Raw genomic sequence first — 18,290 nt, forward strand, 5'->3', positions numbered from 1 at the left:
CACACACACACAAAGAAATGGAGGAACTTTAAATGCACACACTAAGAGGAAGAAGCTTGAAAAGTTTGAAAAGGCTGCATACTATGTGATTCCAACTATATAATATTCTAGAGAAGACAAAACTATGGAGATAGTAAAAAGATCAGTGATTGCCAGAGGTAGGAAAGCAGGAGAGATGAGTAGGCAGAGCATAGATGATTTTAGTGTAGTAAAACTATTCTGTATGATACTATGGTAGAAGTGTACAAAACAGAGTAAACCCTTATGTAAACCATGGCTCCAGTTAATAATAATGTATCAATATTCATTCATCAACTGTAACAAATATACCATACTAATGAAAGATATTAATAATAGGTGAAACAGTGGCAAGGGGTGGGAGGTGAGCAAGGGGTGGGGGGCATTGGGAAGTATCTGTATTCTCTGCTGAATCTTTCTCTAAACTTAAGGCTGCTCTAAAAATAAAGTCTATCAATGTAAATAAAATACACAGAAACATACATAAACAAACCAATCAATATTTTAAAAGTTGCCACTTTTCTAAAGGAGGCACGTGGCCTCCTCGGTGAAAGTTAAAGATCATCTGCTCCAGCAAGCTGGTTTACCTCCCTTCCCTATTCTTCTTCCACTCCATTTCTGCTGCCAGCTCAACTCCTATTAATTGCTGAGACCCATATAAGTGATATCCTGAGTCAGGCTCTAAGACAGGAGTCATCCTGAATATAATCATCCTATGATACTAACCATCCTATGATTATAAATGAATAGAAAAAATGTTAGCCAAAGAACATACTTTGTCAGCAAGTCCCTATATCCAGAACATATGACTAAAGGTTGAGAGATGGGGTGTGTGAGAACCCCCTCCATTCAACTACTCTGTTTTGGACTTGAGAGGATGCCCCTTGTCCTCTTTGCAATATGGAGGGAGGAAAGTTTCCTTCCAGAGCTTCCTCTGAACTGGTTTTCCAATATGGCAGAGTCCTGGAATAATTTATTGGTGGCTCTCAGAACTTTACCCCTGGCTTTGTAGTGACCAACATTCTTATACTCTGTCCAGAGCAAATCAAAACAAAAATACCACATTGAAATATTTGCCACTTATAACCTGTGATATGAATAAGTAACACATAATTGGAAGGTTGAGGTAGAGGGTACCACTAACCAATCCATTCAGCTTATCAACTTTTTTCCCAGAAGAGATTTTGTATGTGTTGTATCCATAAACTGAAAGGATATACGCTCCTTAACCTCCACAACGTCAGAGAGACCTGCAACCCCCGCAGCCTTAAGTCAATTCATTCCTCTCCCCAGTCTCCACTTTGCCATGGAAAAACCTGGTACGGCTTGAGCAGGGGAAGCTAGAAGTCACATGGTCCAAGTCTCATTCCATCACTTTAAGGCAAAGATATTAAGTCAATTTTATTTCATTCTAACCTGCATTATCAGCCAAATATATTGAATACAGGACCTCTAATAACACAAAATACAGAAATTCAGAGCAGCCCATTGAAAGATTAGCTTTTTAGTTTGTTTTTCTTAAGAAATGTTTACAGCCCTTTGTAGTGGGCGTCCTCTGGAATGAATAGAAAAGATTATTTGGGCTGCAGATTTTCAAATGACATAATATACTGTATTATAGGTGCTGACACACACAAATCCTAATTAATATTTATTGACTTCTAAGGAACTTGGGTTCTAGCCAATCTGTTCAGAATACTTGTCTAGAGAATGACTGCCCTTGTGCCCTGCCTTTCAGATTTGACATCCCATTCAAGGTTAAACTAAGCAAAGAGTTCAGGAATTTCCACTTGTGGCTTGCCACTAAGAGTTACATCTATATTTCTATCATAAACACATTATGTCCCAACTTCTATGATGACAGACATATACATAAGGACATTCGGTCAACTCTTGGGGAAGGGAGCAATTAACAGTACCTCCAAAACCGATCAGACAAAGGAGAAAATGGAACCTAGAACTCTTGGGACCAATGAATGAATCTGGCCCTTGGGGCCATGGAGTGTCAGTTTGCATTTGCGTTTGAAATATATGTGTGTTCACATTCCATGTATGTTTTCTTGCTAGGCTAACCATGCCATAGTCCCTGTCACTGCTGCTGCTTTACTTTACATCTGTTTTCTTCATTAGGGAGATCATTCGGTTATAACCAGTCGAAGAACTTAGTTTCCTGAGCACATTTACAACCCAAATCACTCCCTGAAGTGTTTCCATAAGCTCCAATTTGGCAAAAATACACAGCTTGACTTGCTTCTGGAATTTCAGGATGCTAAAATATGGAAACCTTTCCCTAAGCACTGAGCACAGTTACGTTGTTGCCATATCCACCCAAGGAATCAAAGTGCTCCCCAGTTAAGAGTCTGGCTACACTTAATTTGGTGTATTATTTAAAAGGATGTGAGGAGAGAAAATATTGTGTATGAGCTGTTTGTGAAAGAAGACAGGAAAAATCATTCTGAAATGCTCATTGCAGAAACGATGCTTTGGAAGCAATTTTTAGAATGTGAAATAAGCAAGCATCTTGGTTATTCTAGAGTCCCCCTTTTCTCAGTTTATAAGTACTCTTACTGAAGATCTCTAGCAGAGGTTTCTTAAATAGGATTGAGAAAATGTCTTGTCCATCTAAATTGGTTGCTTTAAATAGATCATGCTTCGTCTATGAAAAATTAATTCTGACTCCAAATTTGACAGAATCTATGGTTTTTTTCTTTATGTCTGAAAAGCTGCATGAAACTTTTCTGTACGATCTGCCTTTGAAGTTTAATTCTGTAGGAACCATGTTTTATTGAGGCCTATTGAGGCCCAGAAAAGGTACAAAATACTATAAGAAAATGGTATTCATAGAGCTTCCAGGGGAGAAAAGATGGAGGAAGGAAAAGGAGAGAAAAGAGAAATCCTGCTGGTCCAGTACTCCCAGCCCCCTGCCAGGATTTTTTGTCTCAGGCAGCAAAAATAATCTGTGAACCTGTGGGCACATATCTAAAGTCACTTAGACCTACACATTTTCTGATTGTCTCTATCTGATTAAATAAGCCTCAAAGACATAATGAATAATTTATGATAAATCAATGTCTACATAGAATAAAAGCACATTTTAAAAAGGTTGTTTTATGTCTAAGTCCAAAGTGAATGCTAAGTTTGTCCTTGTTTGTGAGCTCTTTAATTACCATTGTTTTAGTTTTATTTTCAATTTCAAATATAATTAAGAATAAGAAGTAAATATTGAATAGCTCTTTTACAGCCTGCAAAGGAAGCTACATATATTATCCCACGGAATCTCTGCAACACTGTGGTTAGGTTGGTTATCAGCATTATATGTGTCAGAGATACGAGGTCTACAGGTGAGTCAATGGAGATGTGTGATGTGATTATACCAAGGTGAAATATCTGACTTAAGCAGCAATATCAAGTCACAACTCAAATATTTGACAATCCAACTCTGGGCCTTTTTAATTATATAAAGCCTCGTTTTTAAGAGGGCTTTTCTCAGGCTGTGGGGTGGACCCACGCATGTGCTGAGGAAGCTCTACATCGTCTTCGAAGGCCAAGATGGGAGCCACGGAAACTTTCCACTGTGTGTCAGTTCTAATTCCCACCCATTCCGACACCACAGCAGCCGCTGGATGGGAGGCTTATGGGGTGTACTGAGGCTCTGCAGCTCTCAAAACTTGAAAATAGAAAGGCTGTTCTCTGACTTGCTTTGCATTCTTTTGATGTGATATGGCTGAGTCCTTTCCATTATCCCCTTAATTCACTCCCAGATACAGATATTCAGGAAAGGAGTAGGTCCCAAACATCAAAAGAGTATCATAAAAATATGTTTTATTGCTCTTTTTCCTATATCCCAACAATTTCAAATGGTTGTGAAGTTAATGTTACCTCTTCTTCCCTCCTGTATCTTATCAGAAAGGAAGAGCAGGAAGTACATACAGTAGAAAAGCTCAGTTATATGGAGCCTCCTCGGAGTATGCTGAAGTACAAGGTTGATGAGTTTTAGGCCTGAACTTCTGAACGTATCATTCATTTCTAGTTTTCTTGCCTCCAAATTTCAAGCCTCCTTTTGTAGAACTCAAAGCACAACTCCTCTTTGGCCTTTTATTTTTAAGATTTTCAAGAGCTCATATAAATATTAAGCAGTAACAGCAGCCCCAACATTTCTTGGGCACCTACCTTGTACAAAGCACTTGTCAGACATGTGACATAGCACAAGCGCAGACACTTTAGCCACTTGGAGCAGACGGTCCCCATCCTCCAACCCCTACCATCTCTACTGCTTCATTTTTTTTGCTGCAGACTGGCTAGAGAAAAGTGATGTGGTCTGACAACCAACTGTGCAGAATATACCTAGTCATCTTGAGTAGTTTTAGTCCAATCAGAATTTATTTGGTCATTATTAGGCAGTAATAATGATATCCATCTTATGGAATTTTTTAAAAGGAAAAGAGACACAATGTATGCAAGAACCAAATGTACCTGAAACAGTAAACATTTGGGAAATGGTAGTTTTAAATGTTAAATCATGAAGGAAGTTGGAGTGATGAAATGATAGGAAGTAGGGCCTGTATAAATAATCCCACTGAGAGCTTGGACTTGGAAAAGTATCATGGCATTTCTTCCTGAGCACACTGGCAACTACTGAGGACTTGTGATCAAAGGTAACTTGGGATCTTGCTTTTAGGTGTCACTGGTGGTTTCTAACGAACTACTTGATCTAATACATAGGGACTTAACTCAGTGGCTGCTTCCTGAATCCTTAACAGGTTTTTTGAAGTCCAACATTTCAGAGAAATTGAGGATTGTCTGAAGTGCTTGGCAACATGCATTAGCTCTGTAGATGTCTAATGCTTGCGTCTTTCATATCTTTCGAACTGAGATACCTGGGAGAGCCGATGGAAAGGATTACAGCATTGATGAACCTAAAGAAAGAACTTTGACTCAATCTTAATACTCAACAATTGCATGTTGTACAACAGAGGCAGAGATAACTATAACTAGAATTTCCATGGAAGGAAAAGAGGTATTAATTCTGAGAGCAAGGATCAGCAGCCATAGAATAGATGGCTTTAGAGCCTAGTCTTGAAGGTTGACCAGGGGGCTGATAAATGGAAGAGGGAAAACAGTATTTGAGACAGAAAGAACACAAAGAATAAAGGCATACATATGGATGGCAATAGAGGAAATGACTACAGAGAACTGCAGAATAAATAAAATCACAATATTTGAGAGGTATGACCAAAGGGTAATTCCTGGTAACATTTCTCAGAGGTGGGAACAGGAGGGCCTCTTGATAAACAGTAGAGATGTCTGCAAGTGGAAAATGTCAATGTCATTCCACCCGGTAGGGGATGCAAGTAATGATCTGCCCACCCAGCCACTGCTGATTGCTGCAGCTCTGGGAACTCAGCTGGTCCAGCAGCTACAACAACGAAGAAAGGAAGCTGTGCAATTGATTGACAGTTTCCCAGAAACCTAGCAACTGCTCCCTTCATTATCTGTTCTCGCTTCACTATCACTTGGCAATTTATACCATTTGGGTGTGGATGAAGGAAATTAGTTTGAGTTGTTTTATTGAAAAGAAAATTTAAAGATCCACAGACTCTGCATTTGCTTAGTGATATGGTAATTAGGTGTTAACTCTTTTCCTGAAGGTCATCTTTGAGCTGAGTGGAGGCAGAAGTGTCATTTTCGTCATGTTACTATCATGTCCTCCTTCTAAGAAACTTAAAGAATTTTTCCGATGTTTAGATTGCTTTGCATGGGCAATTTATCCATTAGGTGTAGTAGGCACATTACCAAGGACCCTGATACATTTTGGGGGCCACAAAAACATTTTAATTAAAAAAAATCAGGAGACAAACTCTTAGAGTCAAAGAAAAAGTTTAATTTTCTTCAAATGAAAATTTAGAGAAAATGAACATTTTAGTGCCCTTGGAAATCTATTACATTTTATCTAAAATAGGGGAAAAGTTGAAACATTTAAAGTTACACTGAAAGTAATGTTTAATATTATTATGGAAGAAGGAGTCCATGAAGGCAAAAGTGCCCAAAGCCCACAAAAGTCATAATGTGGCCCCACCTGCTTTTTTTACCCCAACAGATCTCTTCTTTCCCTGACAAAACTTCCCATCTCATTGAAATACTACGATGCAGAAGTTATAGAAGGTAAAATAAATGATTCAAATCTGAATATACTTTTGCCATTTACTCTCTGTGACCTTGGGCTAGTTGACAGCCTATCCAAATTTCTGTTTGTTCATTAGTAAATGAGTATCACTGCTATTATGTTGTCCTACCTTTGATCTTTCCGTATTCAATAAGCTCACCCTTTATGTTCAATGCAATTATGGAAGGAAAAACATGACCAAAAAATAGAATCAGATACTTGTTTGTTTTTGTTATTCCCAAGAATACAAAATTCTAGGCCCCCAGAAGAACAGAACATTTAATGTACATTGGAAATTAGTAAGAAGAAAAAATCCTATCCTCAAACTAGATGAATTTTATGACCCCACCTTTCCCCCACCACTATCTCCTAAAAAACACTGATCTGTTCTCTACTATAATTTTGTCTTTTCCACAATGTCTTATAAATAGAATCATACAGTTTGTAACCTTTAGAGTTTGGCTTCTGTCACTCAGCACAATGTCTTAGTGTGTACATCAACAGTTTCTTTTATACTGCTGGATGGTATTCTATTATCTGGATGTGCCACAGCTTATTAAGGGACACAACTAATTTCTAGTTTTTCATTATTAAGAATAGAGCTGTTATAATCATTCATTTACAGGTTTTTGTGTGAGCACACATTTCATATCTCTATAGAGAATACCCAGGAGTAAGATCCCTAGGTCATTTAATAAATGAATTTACTACATAAATAAGTAAATACATTTAATTTAATTTTATAAGAAAGTGTCAAACTGTTTTGCATAGTGGTTGTGCTATTTTGTATCACCATATCAATGTACAAAATTTCCAGTCGCTCCCCATCCTCAATAGCATTTGGTATTACTAGTATTACTTATTTTAATCATTCTAACAGATGTATAGGAATACATCATTATGATTTTTATCTCAATTTCCTTAGTGGCTAATGATACTAAACATCTTCCCATGTGCTTATTTTCCTTCTCTATATCCCTTTGCTACCTGTTAAAATCTTTTACATATTTTTCAGTTGGATTGTTTGTTTCCTTACTGTTGAGTTTGGGGAGTTCTTTATATATTCTAGATAAATGTTTTTTTCAGGTATGTGAATGGCAAATATTTTAGCCCTGTCTGTAGCTTATCTTTTAATTCTTGTAACAATATTTGTCATAGATGAAAAGTTTTAAATTTTAATAAGTCCCATTTATCAAATTTTTCTTCTATATATAGATCACATTTTTGGTGCTGCATATAAAAACTCTTTGCCTACCTGCAGATCATGAAAATAGCCTCTGTTTTTAAAAGCATTTTAATCTCTAAATTTACATCTATGATCTTTTTGGAGTTAACTTTTTAATAAAAACTGTGAGTTTTAGATCAAGATTCTTTTTTCTTTCCTTTTGCATATGGATGTTCAATGCCATTTGTTGAACACTGAACTGCTTTTGCATCTCTGCTGAAAATCAAATGGCTATATTTGTGTGGGTATATTTTTGAATTCTTTATTCTGTTCCAATGATCTACGTGTTTATCTCTTGGGTAATACTGCACTAATTATTGCTGTTTATTAGAAATTTATAAAATGGGATAGTGTGATTCCTCCAACTTTTCTTTCTCAAAATTGATTTAGCTACTTCACTTCCTTTTCCTTTTGTATATAAATCTTAGAATCAGTTTGTTTCTATCTTCCAAGAATCCTGCTGGGATTTTGGTTGGAATTACATTCATTAAATCTATAGATCTACTTGGGTCACAGGTGAGATTTCCAATCTGTAAACATAGCAAGTCTCCATTTATTTAGATTTTTGAATTCTTTCATTAGCACTTCATAGTTTTCAGCATACAGATCCTGATCGTGTTTTGTTTTATAACTATGTATTTAATTTTTTAGAGATACTATAAATGTCCATTTTCAAGATTTCAGTTTCTGTACATTGTTAGTATACAGAAATATGAAGGAAGTTTTGTGTCTGTATTGACTGTGTAGCCTATGAGCTTGCTAAACTCATTTTAAGTTTTAGATTTTTTTTTTGGTAGATTCTGTGAGATTTTCTACATAGACAATCATGTCATCTATGAATAGGGGCAGATTTAATTTTTCCTTTCTGAAATGTATACCTTTTATTGATTTTTATTGCCTTTTTGCAATGGAAAGTCCTTTTGGTATGATGTTCATTGGGGTAGTGAGAGTGGATACCCTTACTTTATTCCTGATCTTGGAAGAAAGCAGTCTCTCACCATTAAGTGTGATCTTAGCTGTAGGCTTTTGTAGATGCCTTTTACCAGGGGGTAAAAGTTCCTTTCTATTCCTAGTTGCTGAAGTTTTTATCCTGAATGAATGCTAAATTAGATCAAATTTTGTTGTACTCTATTAATAGGATCAAGTGGATTTTCCCCTTTGGAATGGGATTTTAGTGGATTACCTTGAGTGATTTTCAAATATTGAACCAGTCTTGTATTCCTGGGATAAGTCTTACTTTTTAAAAAATAGGTTATCATTATTTTTATGTATTACTGAATTCAATTTAGTAATATTTTGTTGAGGATTTTTTTTTGCATCTATGATCATGAGGGATATTGGTCTACATAGTGCTTTTCTTGAAGAATTTTGTCTGATGTTAGTGTCAGAATCATGCTGGCCTGGGAAAGATTGTTTGCAAAATGTTTCTGACTCTTTTATTTTCTGAACAATATTATTTAGAATTTAAAATGTTTTAGTAGGATTCACTAGTAAAATAATCTGGGTCTGTAGATTTCTTTTCTTGAGATATTTTAACTAAAAAATTCAGATTCTTTAATAGTTAAGGACTTTAATCTACTTCATCCTCAGAGTTTTGCTCCTTTATGGTTTTGGAGGAGTTAATTAGTCCATTTCACCTAACCTGTTGAATTATGTTTGTAGCATTGTTTGTAGTCTTCCCATATTATCCTTTTAAAGCCATTATGATCTATAGAAATATCTTCTGTATCATTCCTGTTAATGGTAATTTGTACCTTCTCTCTTTTTCTTTGACTCTGTTGCTAAAAGTTTATCAATTTGTTTTTTAAAAACAAGATTTTAGTTTTATTAGTTTTCTCTAATATTTTGTTGTTGTTTTTAACTTTATAGATCTCTTTTTGCTAATTTTGTTTCTTTCCTTGCACTTGCTTTGGGTTTAATTTGCTTTTTTGAGACAGTGTAGAAGCTTAGATTGTTGATCAGAGATTTTGGGGGTTTTTTGTAATACAAACATTTAATGCTATTAAAAATATCTTCTGATTACTGAGTTAGCTGTATTCTACAAATTTTGATACATTGTATTTTTATTTTCATTTAGTTAAAAATGTTTTCCAATTTCCTTTGATATTTCTTCTTTGACCCATGGATTATTTAGAAGCATATTGTTTAAGTGCCAGTTTGTAGAGATTCCTGTTATCTGTTTTTGATTTCTAGTTTAATTCCATTATGACCAGAAAACATACTCTTTGTGATTTCAGTTCTTTGAAATGTATAAATATTTATTTTGTGATCTACGGTATGGTCTATGGTAGTGAATATTCCATATGCACTTAAAAAGAATATGTATTCTGCTACTGTTTGGTAGCATGTTATATATGTCAATATACAATCACAATGACAAATTACTGTATAAATGTAAATTACATCTAGTTGGTTGGTAGTATTATTTAGTTCTTCCATATTCTTACTGATTTCTGTCAACCAATTCTATCTATTACCAAAAGAGTAGTGTTGAAATCTACAACTATCAGTGTGGATTTGTCTGTTTTTATTTTCAGTTCTGTCAGTTTTACTTCCTGTACTTTGGATTTGCATTATTTTACTAGCACTGCCATAACAAAGTACTACAAACTGAGTGATTTAACAGAAATTTATTTCCTCTCAGCTCTAGAGTTTAAACATCTAAAATCATGATGTTAGCAGGGTTGGCTCTTTTAAAGTCTCTCTCCTTGGGCAGCTGCCTTCTCCCTCTGTCCTTATGTATTCTTCCCTTCGTGTCTGTGTCTTAATCTCCTTTTCTTATAAAGACACCAAGTCATATTAGATTAAGGCCCATCCCAATGACCTCATTTAATTTTAATTATCTCTTTAAAGACCCTGTCTTTAAATATAGACCCATTCTGAGATACCAGGGGTTAGGACTTCAGCATTTAAATTTTAGGGATATACAATCCAACCTATAATACTCTTCCCTCTGGTTCCCTAAAATTCACATGGTACTTCTTAAATGCCAAGTGCATTCACCCCATTCCAATAGCTTCAAAAGTCTTAACACATTCCAGCATCAACTATAAGTCTAAATCCTTATCTAAATATCATATAAATCATGAATGGGTGATTCAAGGTATGATTCATCAAGAGAAAAAATTCCTCTCTGAGCCCACTTAGGGAGGCAGCCCTGCCTTCCAGGTTTGGGGTGTGCACACATTTTGAATTGCTATGTTTTCTTAATGAATTGGCTCTTTGTTACTATAAAAGTCCATTACTGCTCTGAGTTCTTTAACTCCTATGTCTTTTATCTACTAGGTTCTCTTTTATCTACTAGGTTCTCTTATTTACTAATTCTATGGAAGTAGATTCAAGCCATAGTAAACCAGTTTTTCTCAAACAACTGAGCTGGATTAAGACCTTTTTAGAAGCCTTGAGCATTGGGAAGATTATGATGTCTCTAATATTTATTTCACTTTATTACATAATACAACTATGTAATAAAGTAGCATTAGACTTTAAAATACAAATACAAAATACATATTAACTAAAATTAAAACTAGCTTGTTTTCTAGAAGAAAACACACTCACTGAAGCTAAACTTACTCATTTGCTGATATCCCTAAGTAAATTCTTTCTCTTCAGATCAGGTAATTAACCACTATCAATGAGCGTTCCATAGAATTAGTCAAAATGGTCCTTTGGTCCAAAAAATTTGGGAAATACCAAATATAATATCTCTCTAATAAAAGCCTATTAAATACTTCTACAAGTTTAAAATTTAAAAATTAAAATTATTTAACTTAGTATATTATAATTAATTTGACCACAGAACTATTTTTCATATAATTCCTAGTAATGCCCCACAAAAAATATTTTTCTCTTAGTACATTTTGGAAAACACTTCAGAAATACTGCATCATTTTCTAAGCAGTTATTACGTGTTGGGGACTATTCTTTAAAAATGTGTACACTTTAATTATTTACAACACGTCAGATTTGGGGAATGAGTAGATTTTATGAGGTAAATACTGTCTTCATTTTATAGATGAGGAAATTGAGACAGTGAGGTCAAATAGCTTTTAGTAATGGAGCTGTGATTCAGATTTCATCTATTTCTCTCCATAATTTACCCCAGCATGGAGCAGCAGCCCTTCAGTTTTTCTTTCGTAGGGACTGATGTCACATTCTCTTCTCATCAAATTTGATCCAAACTTCAGAGCCCCACCTCTTATCCACATGTGCTATTCTAGTAGACTTTCTGCTGTCTGGTTCATCAAATCCTTATCCCTTAATTCCCATTCGGTTCTGAGATTATATTCATTCTCTGGTTTTCAAGTGAGACAATGATCTAGGAAAAAGCATGGGGTTGTACATTTTGCCTCTGTCCTGCCACAGCCCTGCCTCAGCCTTGTAATAAACATGTATCACCTATCCTGAAGGGCTAAAGAGTTGCTGTGGTGTTAGATGACAGGAGAAAGGAAAGAAGAGGAAACAAATAAGGTGGATATCTGGAGAGAATAAGAGGTGAGGGGAAAGCCATTGATGGGTTTGATATACCCTGTCCACAGTTCTCTCTCCCCAAATTGGAGAAAAGAATTTGACAGGATCAGAAAGGCATATCCAGTAATCCTGGTCATCTCAAAATATTCAAGGGACTCCCAGCAAGTCTCTTCCAAAAATGAGATATAACAGGGTTTGTTGACAACCCTGTAATGTGACTCTCATGTTAAAAAGTATATAATTATCATTTTGTAAACTGTTATGTCTATGTTTATTTGTGTATATTCATTAATAAAAATGTTATTTGGTACCATTTCTTTAGTAAATCCTACAAAAAATGTAATTTCTCTTTTCAGGAAATCATTAAAATCAATCAATGATTGTCAGTTCAGCTTAAGTCAAGTGATCAATTAATTAATTATAAAATTCATTGAGTATCTTCTAAGTTATGGCTTCTATAAGCTTAGTCAGCTATTAAAAGTTTCAGCTGCTTGATTATCTGATTTGGAAGGCATTAAGGTCATATCAGAATTGTAGCTAGATTCATACTTCATGATCAAGTCAGGTAGGCTTCTGTCATAGAGACTGGTGACTCTCCAGATAGTTGGCAAAGGAGTGGGTAAGTTAAAGAAATGACTAGGGGAAGACTAGAAATAAACTAAGCTCTTCAGGTTGATTGTGGCAAATCAACCAACAAGCCACCTTTAAAAAGGTCTGAAAAGCTGAGATTTGGACCTGCTGCCTGTTCAGGCTGAGATTTCTGAAGTTTTTTTTTTTTTTTTTTCCCCTTGTAGGCCTCACCACATACAGGAAGCAGTCTTGATTCCTCTTAACACTGCTAATAAACTTGGTTGGACGTATACTCATTTGTCTACCCTTTGACGGGCTTTCTTAGCTCGTGTTTGGGCTGACAGTGCACAAGCCTAAGAGCCTATGGTCTTGCCTCAGGGGTAGAGCTTAAAAAGAAAGGTCAAAGCTGAAGACTAAATGAAATGCCCACAAATCTGGACCAGAGGAGAGATGATCACTATTAACAAGTCATTATTTTGAAAAGAAGTAGGTGTTGTATTTGACAGTGTTTCTTAAACAGGGAGACTGAGGAGGGTTAATACATAGACAAGGTTATGAGGGTGCAGTTTTGTGCAAATGCAAGGCTGGGGGAAGAGCACACCGCTGGATTTTCAAGGTGCTAAAACAAAAATCACTTCTTCAAACAAAGCCTATCATTTTAGAGTCGTATAGCTGGACAAAGGTATTTTTAACAGCTCTATTGAATTATAATTAACATAGAATAAACTGTGTATATTTTGAGGGTACAATTTGATAAGTTTTGACATGTTTACACCTGCAAAATGATCACCACAATCAAGGTAGTAAACACAGCCATCACTGCCAAAAGTTTCCTCATGACCCTTTGCAACCCTTACCCACCCCCTCACTCCTTCCTCTTCCACCTCCCCTCCTCTCTCCACCATTCCCAAGCAGCCACTGATCTATTTTCTTCTCCTATAGAATAGTTTGCCTTTTCTAGATTTTATATAGTATAACCTTTATATACAGAACCTTTTTTCCTTGCTTCTAATCATTTAAGATTTTGAGACTCATCCATGTTGTAGTTCAATAGTTCATTCTTGTATATTGATGAGTAGCAGTCCATTTTATGGACAGAACAGTTTGTTTATCCAGTCTTACTGATACACACATGGGTGTGTACTGTTTATCTATTTTTTGTGTAACAAATCATCCCACAACTTAGTCTTAAAACAACAAAACATTTGTTATCTTTTAGTTTCTGTGGTTCAGGAATCTGAGCACAGCCTAGTTGGGTACCTCTGGATAAGGGTCTCTCACTAGGCTACAATTAAGGTGTCAGGCAGGGTTACAGGAATCTCAGGACTCAACTAGAGGGGGATCCACTTCTAAGCTCACTCACATGGCAGGCCATGTTGGCAGGACTCAGGTTCCCCAGCGAGATAGACCAGGCTAGGCTGTGGTCGTTGATAAATCCTAAAACCTCAGTGGCTCAATACAATAAAGTTTATTTTTGGCTCCCACCATTGTCAAATGCAGGTCAGGCAGCTCTTTTGTACTTGAAGCTGTATGATTTGGAACATGTGGCTTCCATGATCACCATGGAAGAGAAAAGAGTGTTGTATGGTCATGCAGAATGTTTTCTGAGGGTCAAGCCTAGCAGTGCCTCACATCACATCTACCTCCATCCCATTGTTGGTCCAAAGTCCCCTCATACGATATCCACCTATATCACATTGTTAGACCTCAGTCCCCTCACATCATACCCACCTACATCATATTGTCAGAACCCACTCCCACAGTCCCCTCACAATTAGGTTGAGGCTAAGCAAATAAGTGTCTGTGAGCATAACTGGCATGTACCCTGACTCCAATGTAAGCTTCTGAACCCTATTAGGTCCAAGACTTTGCCTTTCTTATTCCCAGTTGAATTGGCAGTTCATATTCAGTTCCAGGCACATAATAGGTGCTCAACAAATATTTGTATTATGCTTTCATTTATATAGTTTCAAAACCTTATGAGGCAATTCTTATTACCATTTTCACATGAATGGCCTGAGGCTCAGAGAAGCCACATAGCTGAATTAAACCCTGATTTTGTGCCTTCATGTTCAATAAACTTTATGTGATACCACTCATTTTTCTTAGTGGCTTTGGGTCTCTTGATCAGCCCTGTGCTAAGTGGATTCTAACATGACTTTATTCTGAGGGTATAGCTGGGGGGCACAGATGGTGACAAAGCTCCTTCTACCTACCATAGACTTTCTGCTCTTTTTTTGTTGTTCATTTTCCTTTCCCTTCAGGCCTCCCTTTGGCTTTTGTGTCAGGGGACAAAGAGTCTGAAATCTGCCCCAACCTTTCATGGTCTGTTGTTCTCCCAGGTTTCTGGGGTGATGCCCAACTGCAGTTCTAGCTCTGCTACCTCTGTGCCACCCCAGGTAGGGTTGTGGGTTCCCATATGCCATTCCTTGAAGATGGGCCCTGGACAAGCAGCCTCCCAGAGGCTAAGCCAGTGGACTCACTTCAAAATCACAACCTTTCTCCTCCCAGAGGACTGAACTGCTCCTTCATCTTTTGGACTGTCACTGGTTTCATTCGTTTACTTTTTGCACCAGTGCCCCTTTCCATGAAGAGATCTCATTCATTACTCTCTCATGAGGTGCCCAGCATGGGAGCCCTCCTTTCAGTTTTCCTCCTTCAGAGAATGATCCCAAACTCTTCCCAAAAGTCACAGCATCCTTCATTCTACTTACAACATACACACACACAACCTGCATCCTTCCTTGGTGCTAAGTCTTGTGTTCCACTTTAAAGCTCTCACTACAGGAATATGTTTATGCTGAATCAAACTTGTATCAAGAGGGACAGATTTCTGAAGGTTTGGATCAGCATTGCTGACATCCATCTTCAAGCTATGCTCTTTCTCTTCCTCTCTCCCCTTTTCTCAACTCCTTCACCCACCATGACCTCTTTCTTCGGGTCCATTAAGTAATATTTTAGGGGCATAACTTCATTAATGATGGTCATGGTTATCTAGTATTTCTAAAGCTTTCCTTTATATATCACTTTGCAGTCATCATTCTCTTAATTCTAAAAAAGTGGGTCAGTGAATTTCCCATGTTATCATGTAATGTGCAAAGAGGGAGAGGGATTCAATCCAGGGTCATTCAGAGGGTCAGGCGCAGCTATGAGATGTGAAATTTTGACAGCCTGCTTTTTGCTTACTGGAGGCTGACGGAATATATTGCGGAAATTGTCTTCCTCTCTTCATCGGGCTATTTGTAATCACTCAACAAGATGGTATCATTGTAACAGCAGCAATAGCATGCAGGAACACAGCACTGAGATAATTACAACCAAATGGAAACCTGAAGAATGGGTGGTGAGTGTAATAAGACTTCATTGCCAGGAGCCAGTTTCCTCAGAATCCTCTGAGAAAAGGGTTAATGTGAAAACCTTTCCAGTCAAGGACAACTTAGGATGGCAGCCAGAGAAATGAATACCTACCTGCACTCTCTCATTGCCCAAGTGAGCACTACTTTATCACAAGCTGGATGTGTGGTTCATGTTTCATTACCTGGGTCAGGAAGAGTATAAATTTGGAGGCCATATATTACAATTTTCCCCTAACTTGAACTTTTAACAGCATACCTCTGGCTTGGGTTGCAGCCTTGAAAATCTATGAGCTCTTTTCTACTTCGTTGGAGCATCAAAAGTGTGCTGGCCCAAGAGCTGGAGCAAATGCAATTATGGAAATAGCCATGCTTTGTTATACCATCCTGCAGAGACTCTCTTAAGTTTATATTGGAGGAGGAATTTTGCATACCCTGCTCGGCTCACCATAACTCAATCCATGTTCCAAGACTCTTCCTTATAGTTGATGAATTGCCCTATAATTGAAGTCGCTTTGGGTTTTCACTTTGTTCACTTTAAATTACATAATTCAGGCATTAAAAAATTTGCTGACAGATTCACCATCGAACAAAATGGCCCACTCTTTAAAGCTAGGGCTGCATTATAGGATCAGGGATTCTAAAGAATTTGTGTGTTTAAGGATGTCAGCCAGTTTTGGAAGTAACCGTTTTTAAGACTTATTAATGCTTTCATCCTAATATATTGCCTTCTATCTCCCGCCTAAACTATCTGTTATTGGCTGAATTATGTCTCAAAATTCTTATGCTGAAGCCCTAACCCCCAGTACCTCAGAGTGTGACTGTGTTTAGAGACAGGGCCTTTGAAGAGGTGATTAAGTTAAAATGAAGCTGTTATGGTGGATCCTAAGGATCCTAATCAAATCTGACTGGTGTCTTTATCAGAAGAGGAAATTTGGACATACAAAAAGACACCAGGGATGTATGTGCATAGAGAAAAGAATATGTGAGGACACAGAGAGAAGATGGCCATCTATAATAAGCCAAGAATAGGGGCCTCAGAAGAAAGTAAACTTGCCAACACCTTGATCTTGGACCACTAGCCTCAAGAATTGTGAGAAAATAAGTTTTTCTTATTTAAGCCTACCAGTCTGTTTATTTTGTTATGGCAGCCTTGGCAAACTAACATACTATTCAAAGACCAAGACCTGATTAAAACGTAACCTAAAGTTTCATTATGGGAATGATTTGTTCATCTAGAAATGGTTTAAATGGTTTAAGCAGATGTTCCCAATAGAGTATCAGTTATTCCTGGTGGGCTGACATTGCTATGTATGCTTTTTCTTCATACATCTAGCACACTTTAATTTAGACCTTATTGTGACTCTTGCATGGTGCTAGGCACCAAGAGTGATGCAAGTATGCAATAAAATACATGACACTTAAATGACTATAATATGAGTAGAAATAAAAACTCTGAGTAGTACAAAACAACTGAAGCAGGAGTTCAGACTAGTGAGAAAGAACTTCTGGCAGGGTCAGTTTGGGACGTGATATTTGCAATAGCAGAAGTGAAGCTGCAAAAGAGGAAAGATAATAGGCTTAAGTAGACCAAAGAGCAAGAAGAGCATTGTGGCAGAAAAGTAAGATTCACAGAGTATCAGTTAGCACTGGGACTAGATGAGGGAAGGCCTTTGATGCTAGATTTAGATGTGGAAATTAACCTGCATGAGTACACTCATACTCTCAGCAAATTGGAAGCCAGTAAGATTTATGAACATGAAACATAATAAGGTAGCTAAGAGCCCTGTCTTCAGAGTAACTGACCTGGTTCCATTCTTAGCCCTACCCTGACCTAGCTTTATGGCCATAGTAATGGTTAGTTAATTAACCTCTTTAGGTCTCAATTTCCTCTTTTATAAAAAGTGTAGATAATAATACTAGCCAACCTCATAGAGCAGTTGTTAGAAATGTGTATATATAGCTTCTACTTAGTACCTGGCCCAAAGTAAGCACTCAGTAAATTTAACTTTTATGATGATAAGAAGAGTGATTTAAATTTTCCTTTCAGGAAGATCAGTCTTGAAGTGACATTATTAAGGACAACAAGGGCTTTTTTAATTTTGTAAAATCTCAATCATTCTAGATGGGTGACTTTTTAAAATTTTTATTTTTCTTAAGATTAAGTATTTTTTCCTTTGAAAATAAGGAAAAAAGAAGAGATAGGAAACCTAAAGACTTGCTTCACTAAACAAATAGACTAGAAATGAACAAAAATGAAAATAGTGTCTACATAATGCTAAACATTCAAATAAAAACAATTATTTCTGGTCAGGAAATCAGCTTGGGCATGATCTCACCATCAAACAAGGAAATATTTGAAATGCAGACAATCTAAACCATGTTTTCAAAATTTTGTTTTGTTTATTTTATTTTAATTTTGATTTTGAATACTCAATTCCTTGCATGCAGAGCCAGGGAACTGAGTGAGGAGAATTTGGAATAGGCAGAA

At 36.7% G+C, this 18,290-nt stretch overlaps 1 long non-coding RNA gene across 1 annotated transcript; it reads right to left on the reverse strand.

The window, feature by feature from the left end:
* Positions 1–169: 169 nt before the first annotated feature.
* LOC116662529 lies at positions 170–17,944 on the reverse strand. The gene is made up of 3 exons (XR_004318493.1): positions 17,934–17,944; positions 11,870–11,884; positions 170–229 (listed from the first exon to the last, which is right to left on the reverse strand). It is a non-coding gene; the product is annotated as an uncharacterized LOC116662529 (long non-coding RNA).
* Positions 17,945–18,290: the final 346 nt, after the last annotated feature.

The sequence above is a fragment of the Camelus ferus genome, unplaced genomic scaffold (genome assembly GCF_009834535.1).
Source record: "Camelus ferus isolate YT-003-E unplaced genomic scaffold, BCGSAC_Cfer_1.0 contig299, whole genome shotgun sequence".
Taxonomy (NCBI): domain Eukaryota; kingdom Metazoa; phylum Chordata; class Mammalia; order Artiodactyla; family Camelidae; genus Camelus; species Camelus ferus.